We start from the raw sequence: 6911 nt of genomic DNA on the forward strand, positions 1-6911 counted from the left end.
AGCTCCACCTGGGTCTCTCTCAGGATGGCAAGGGCCAAGTACTGCTTTCCCAGGTGCATGAGCAGAGAGCTGGATTAGAAATGGAGCAGGTAGGATTCAAGCCAGTGCTCTGACATGAGCTGCCGATGTCTCAAGTGCTGATTTTACCTGCTGTGCCGCAGCGCCAGCCCCTAGAGTGTTTTGTTTAACAAAACAAACAAAAAAAAATTGTGTGCTCACTTCGGCAGCACATATACTTAAAATGTGTCTAGAAACTGTTTTTAAGAGTTGTATTAAACCAACAATGAAAGTACTTAAAAAAAAAAAGTCAAAATGACCAGTAACCTCAGCAATGCCAGCACTCCATTTGGATGCTAGTTTAAGTCCCAGCTGCTCCACTTCCCATCCAGCTCCCTGCTCATGCACCTGGGAAAGCAGTGGAAGAGGGCCCAAGTGCCTGGGCAACTGCACCCGTGTGGGAGACCGGAAAGAATCTCCTGGCTTTGGCCTGGCCCAGCTCCTGCTGTTGCTGCCGTTTGGGGAGTGAACCAGGGAATGGAAAATCTGTCTCTCCCTCTCTGTGTAACTCTGCCTTTCACATAAATAAATCTATCTTAAAAATAGTATTTAAATAGAGAAGTTCTATTTTTTTCTTCACTTAAAAATTGTTTCAGGCTTATTTCTGACAGTTGTAAAAATAATCTATACACAGAAAATTCCCTTCTTGCAGCTACCCCAAGTGTTAGTATCCTCATTAAAACCAGTAACCTGATGTACAGTAGTTCCCCCACCCTCAGCTGAGGTTTCGATTTCTGTGGTCTCAGTTACTTGTGGTCCACCTTGCTCTGAAAATATTAAATGGAAAATTTTAGTAGTAAACATTTCATAATCTTCAATGCCTTTTGATCCTGACTGGAATGGTGAAATCCTTCCAAGGCATGACTCATCCCTTTGCCTAAAGTTTCCACACTGAATAAGCTCCATGCCTGCTAGTCAGGGAGAATCCCTCTCGGTATCAGATCTGTGGGAGAGCTACAGTGGTGTTCAAGTAACCTTGATTTTAGTTTATAATTGCCACAAAGTACAAGATTAGTGCTGCCAGCAATTCGGGTCTGCCACAGAGTGGCTGTGAGTTGCTTCCTTTAAGTGAGAAGGTGAAAGTTCTCAATAAAAGGAAGTGAAAAAAATCACATGGTGAGGTTTGCTAAGATTTACTATAAATTGTTGTTAGTCTCTTACTGGGTCTAATGTATGAATTAAACTGCATCAGAGATAGGTGTATATATAGGGCTCAGTATTAACTACAGTTTCAGGTATCCACTATGGATCTTGGAAAGTAACCCCAAGGATAGAGGAGAAGTGTAGACAGTTCTGAGGAACTATATCTCAACATTGCAAGAGAAAAATCAGCAGCAAAGAAAAGATAGACAAATTAGACCCCACCAAAATTTAAAAGTCTGTGCATAAAAGGATACTAACAACAAAGTGAAAAAAGTCACCCACAGAATGGAATATTGCAAATCATATCTGATAAGAGTCTAGAATCTGGAACGGATAAATAACTCTTAGAATTCCAAACAAACAAAAACAACTCGAAAATCAGTAAAACATTCCCCCCAAGAAGGTCATTAAATGACCAATGAGTGTGTGAAAAGCTGTCAGCATCAGGAGTCACAGGGCAATGCAAGTCTATGCCACAATGAGATACCACTTCACACCTGCTGGGACAGCTTAGCTGGGGAAACAATGCTAAAAGGAGTTCACTAGAAGTGATGGCAAGGACGAGAAGAACCTGGGAACCTCGTGGACTGGGAACATAAACTGGCGCAGCTGCTGGGGAACAGTCTGACAGTTCCTCAGAGTTAAATACAGAATTACCATTTGACCCAGCAATTCCACTGGTAGGCACATACCAGAGGCTGAAAACATGTCTGTCTGCCTCTGTCTCCTTCTCTGACTGCCTTTCAAATAAATAAATCTTTAAAAACAAAAATGTTGACACAAAAGCTTATAAACATTCATAGCAGTATTCTTCATAATAGCCAAAAGAGGAAAAAGGAAACAAGCAGTGATGAGTTAATTCGTAAAATATGTTCATGGGGCTGGTGTTGTGGCGTACTGGATAAAGCTGCCCACTGTGACGCAGGCACCCCATATGGGTACCCGTGTGCATCCCTGTTAGTAAAATGGTGCCGTCTTCCTAAGCCCAGCCTGGCTTACTGGAAGTCAGGTGACCAAACAGTCCAATCACAAGTGTCAGCTCCATCCCCACCCTAACGGGATTCGCTGCTCCCACTTCCTTACCTCTGCAAAAGCTATAGAAGACCTGTTCGAGTGCAGGCTGTTGTTCTCTGTGCACAGAGAGGCAGCTGTCGGGTTTCCCCTACCCGACAATAAACCTTTTCCCTTACTCTGGTGTTTGGTGTGTTTCGTGGTAGCCTTTCCTTTCCTACTCTACTTCCAATTCAGATCCCTGCTAATGGCCTGGGAAAAGCAGCGAACTAAGTGTGACTCCCATATGGGAGACCTGGCTGTTGTTCCTGGCTCCTGGCTTTGGTCTGGTCCAGCCCTAGCTGTTGCAGCCAACTGTCTCCCTCTCTGCAGTTCTGCTTTTCAAATAAATAAGTAAATCTTTGAAAGAAGTGTTCAATCCATACAATGGATCATTAACCATAATAAGGCATTAAGTAATGTTACATGGTACAACACTGAGGAACCTTGAAAACACTGTGCTAGCTGAAAGAAGCCAGATCATGAGGGCAGAGCATGTGATTCTGCTATGTAAAATGTCAGAAATGGACAAATGGAAGAAAGTAGACCAGGGGCCGGTGTTGTATACAGTGGGTTACACTGCCGCCTGCAATGCCAGCGTCCCATGTGAGTACCAGTTCCAGTCCTGGCTGCTCAACTTCCCATCCAACCCTGTTGATGCCAAGTGCTTGGGCCCCTGTCATCCACGTGGAGGCCCAGATGGAGATTCAGGCTCCTACCTTTGGCCTGGCCAACCCCTGGCTGTTGCAGCCATTTAGGGAAGGGTTTATAGTAAAGATTCCTTTTGCCTAATCCTTTCAATTTCCCTCCCCAAGCAAAAAATGCCATCAACTTTCCTATATCCTGTCAGAGATACTTTGTGTTTACAAACTGATATGGATACAGGTTTTCTTTAAATGTTGTATTCTTAGACATGACCACACCACTACCATACTCAATTATAAGCAATGTTGCTATATACTTCACAGTTTAAAACTTCTTTTATATATCTGATTGATCAGTTTTTTTTTTTTTTTACAGGCAGAGTGGACAGTGAGAGAGAGAGAAAGGGCTTCCTTTTTACTGTTGGTTCACCCTCCAATGGCCGCTGCGGCCAGTGCACTGCAGCTGTTGCACCGCGCTGATCTGAAGTCAGGAGCCAGGTGCTTCTCCTGGTCTCCCATGGGGTGCAGGGCCCAAGGACTTGGCCATCCTCCACTGCACTCCCTGGCCACAGCAGAGAGCTGGACAGGAAGAGGGGCAACCGGGACAGACTCTGGCGCCCCGACTGGGACTAGAACCCGGTGTGCCGGCGCCACAGGCGGAGGATTAGCCTAGTGAGCCGGGGTGCTGACCAGATTGATCAGTTTTTATAACCAATTATGTATCATTTCATATAGTATCACATAACATACTAATTTAGGGTTCTTCTATTACTTGTTCATAACATTTATTTTTGCTTCTGCAAAAAAATGGAAAAGAAAAAATTACCAGTTTCATCACACATTCATAATTGCTTCATGATATCTTTTCGAAACTAAAGAGATTGTGGGCATAATGGTTTCATATTTTAGGTAGATTATGTATGTGGTCTCTCTTTTTGATCTTGCTGTATATTGTTTTAAAATATTTTATGTAGGGGCTGGTGCTATGGCTTAGCAGGTGAAGCTGCCGCCTATAGTGCTAGCATCCCATATGGGCACCAGTTTGAGTCTCAGGTGCTCCACTTCTGATCCAGCTCCCTGCTAAGGTGCCTGGGAAAGCAGTAGAGGATAGTCCAAGTCCTTGGGCTCCTGCATCCATGTGGGAGACCTGGGAGAAACTCCTGAGTCCTGGTTTCGAATCTGCTCAGCTCCTGCTGTTGTAGCCATTTGAGAAAGTGAACCAGCGGATGGAAGACCTCTCTCTCTACCTCTGCTTCTCTGTAACTCTGCCTTTCAAATAAATAAATAAATCTTAAGAAAAATAAAGTGTTGGGGCTGGTGCTGTGGTGTAGCGGGTTAATGCTGTGGCCTGCGGTGCCGGCATCCCATACGGGTGCCAGTTCAAGACCCGGTTGCTCAACTTCCGATTCAGCTCTCTGCTATGGCCTGGGAAAGCAGTAGAAGATGGCCCAAGTGCTTGGGCCCCTGCACCCGCGTGGGAGACCCGGAAGAAGCTCCTGGCTCCTGGCTTCCGATCAGCACAGCTCCAGCCGTTGTGCCCAATTGGGGAGTGAACCATCGGATGGAAGACCTCTCTCTCTTTCTCTCTCGCTCTCTGCCTCTCCTCTCTCTGTGTAACTCTGGCTTTCAAATAAATAAATAAATCTTTTTTAAAAAAGAAAGTGTTTTATTTATATGTAATTTATTTATATGAAAGGCGGAGAGACAGAGATCTTCCATCTGCTGGTTTAGTCTCCAAATGCCTGCAACAGCTGGGACTGGGCCAGGCTGGAACTAGGAGCCAGGGACTCAGTGTGAGTGACAAGGACCCCAGTACTTGAGCCTGGTCAAGTCACTGGCTGCTTCCTGGGGTGCACATTATCAGGAAATTGGAATTAGAAGTGGAGCCAGGACTCAAACCTATGCACTCTGATATGGAATGTGCGTGTCCCAAGTGGTATCTTTTTTTTTTTTTTGACAGGCAGAGTGGACAGTGAGAGAGAGAGACAGAGAGAAAGGTCTTCCTTTTGCCGTTGGTTCACCCTCCAATGGCCGCCGCGGCTGGCGCGCCGCGGCTGGCGCGCTGCGGCCGGCGCACGGCGCTGATCCAATGGCAGGAGCCAAGAGCCAGGTGCTTTTCCTGGTCTCCCATGCGGGTGCAGGGCCCAAGCACCTGGGCCATCCTCCACTGCACTCCCTGGCCACAGCAGAGAGCTGGACAGGAAGAGGGGCAACCGGGACAGAATCCGGCGCCCCAACCGGGACTAGAACCCAGTGTGCTGGCGCCGCTAGGCGGAGGATTAGCCTAGTGAGCCGCGGCGCCAGCCCCAAGTGGTATCTTATTTGTACCAAACATCCACTCTCCAACGTATGGTATTTTAAGTTTGAGATATATTCCACACAACATTGAATTTGCTGTTTTTTAAAGATTTATTTTATTTATTTGAAAGACAGAGTTACAGAGAGAAGTCGAGACACAGAAAGAAGTCTTCCATCCGCTGGTTCACTTCCCAGATGGCCGCAATGGCCAGAGCTGAGCTGATCTGAAGTCAGAGGCCAGGAGCTTCTTCCGGGTTTCCCATGGGTACAGGGGCCCAAGCACTTGGAGCCATCTTCTACTGCTTTCCCAGGAGATTGTAGAGAGCTGGATTAGAAGAAGAGCAGCTGGGACTCAAACTGGCGCCAATATGGGGTGCCGGCACTTCAGGCCAGGGCATTAACCTGCTGTGCCACAGTGTTGGCCCCAGAATTTCCTATTTTAAAATATACAATTCAGTGACTTTTAGTATATTTACTGTGAGGGGCAACTTTTACCACTATCTAATTCTTGAACATTTTCCAATACCCTGAGAAAAAAACCCTGTACCTATTAGGCACTAGTTCCAATCCACCTCCTATCCCTTGATTAATAACTTTATTTTTGTTTTTTGGGTGATTTATTATTTATTTGTAAGAGAGAGAGAGAAAGAGAGAGAGAGAAAACAAGCAAATGCCTGCAACAGCTAGGGCTGAGCCATCTAAAGCTAAGAACCAGGAAGTCAACCAGGGTCTCCCGCAGGTGGCAGGGACTGAAGCACTGACGCCTCTCAGGATGCACGTTAGCAGGAAGCTGGATTGGAAGCAGAGGGCCAGAACACAAAGTAGTCACTTTAGGGACTTTAAGCCAAACATCTACCCTCTACTGTGGAGCTTTCTCACTGCCACCTGGACCTGTACTGATGTGGAGCTTAACTCTTGAAGCTGCAAGAATAGCCAGGTCTGCTAATTTATTGTCCCCACCACTTGGGAGTCTCAGTTCCGCCTTCCTTGTGTGATGGGAATACCAGGGTAACTCCACAGCAGAAAAGTCAGGCAGCTTGAAAAGGGGTAATGGACCTGCGTAGATGTTTCTCCAGGGAAGGCGTACAAGAGGCATATGAAAAGGTCCTTCATGCCACTCATATTCAGGGAAATATGAGCCAAAACCACTATGAAATAGCACCTGAGACTATCGGCTAATTAGTCCCAATGCCCCCTGCTCTTTGAATGTTTCCTTTACCTTCTTGCTCTTGCCCAGAGGTCCCTAAGTGCAGACAATTTTGTCCCCTCTTCAGAGGACACCTGGCAATGGCTAGAGATATTTTCAGTTGTCAGAACCAAAGAGGGTGTTGCTGGTGTCTAGAGGGTAGAGGCCTGGATACTGATAAACACCCTACCTTGCCTGGGGTGCCCCCCCACCCCGAAATGATCAGCTTCTATGTGTCAGTAGTGGCTGACTCTGCCCCAGGCACTGCTTCCCCTGGGGCCATCTGGGGGTGTGGCCTGCCTTCTAAGTAATGCTTGCAAATATTTCATCCTTCCTAAAAAAATACCTCCTCTTACCGCTGGCATCTACAAGCTTTTAGCTCCTCTGTCACTGTCAGTCTCTCCAGCAGTACAGCGTCTTCAGTATTGGTGATTTCGTTACCCACACAGATGAGCCTTGACAATATCTTGGCCTTTCCTGCAAGGAGTAGGAGCATCCCTCCTATCTCACTCCCTTTTACCGTTACCACCAAC

This window comes from Oryctolagus cuniculus, chromosome 16 (genome assembly GCF_051225735.1).
Source record: "Oryctolagus cuniculus isolate XC-2025 breed Fujian yellow rabbit chromosome 16, ASM5122573v1, whole genome shotgun sequence".
NCBI lineage: Eukaryota > Metazoa > Chordata > Mammalia > Lagomorpha > Leporidae > Oryctolagus > Oryctolagus cuniculus.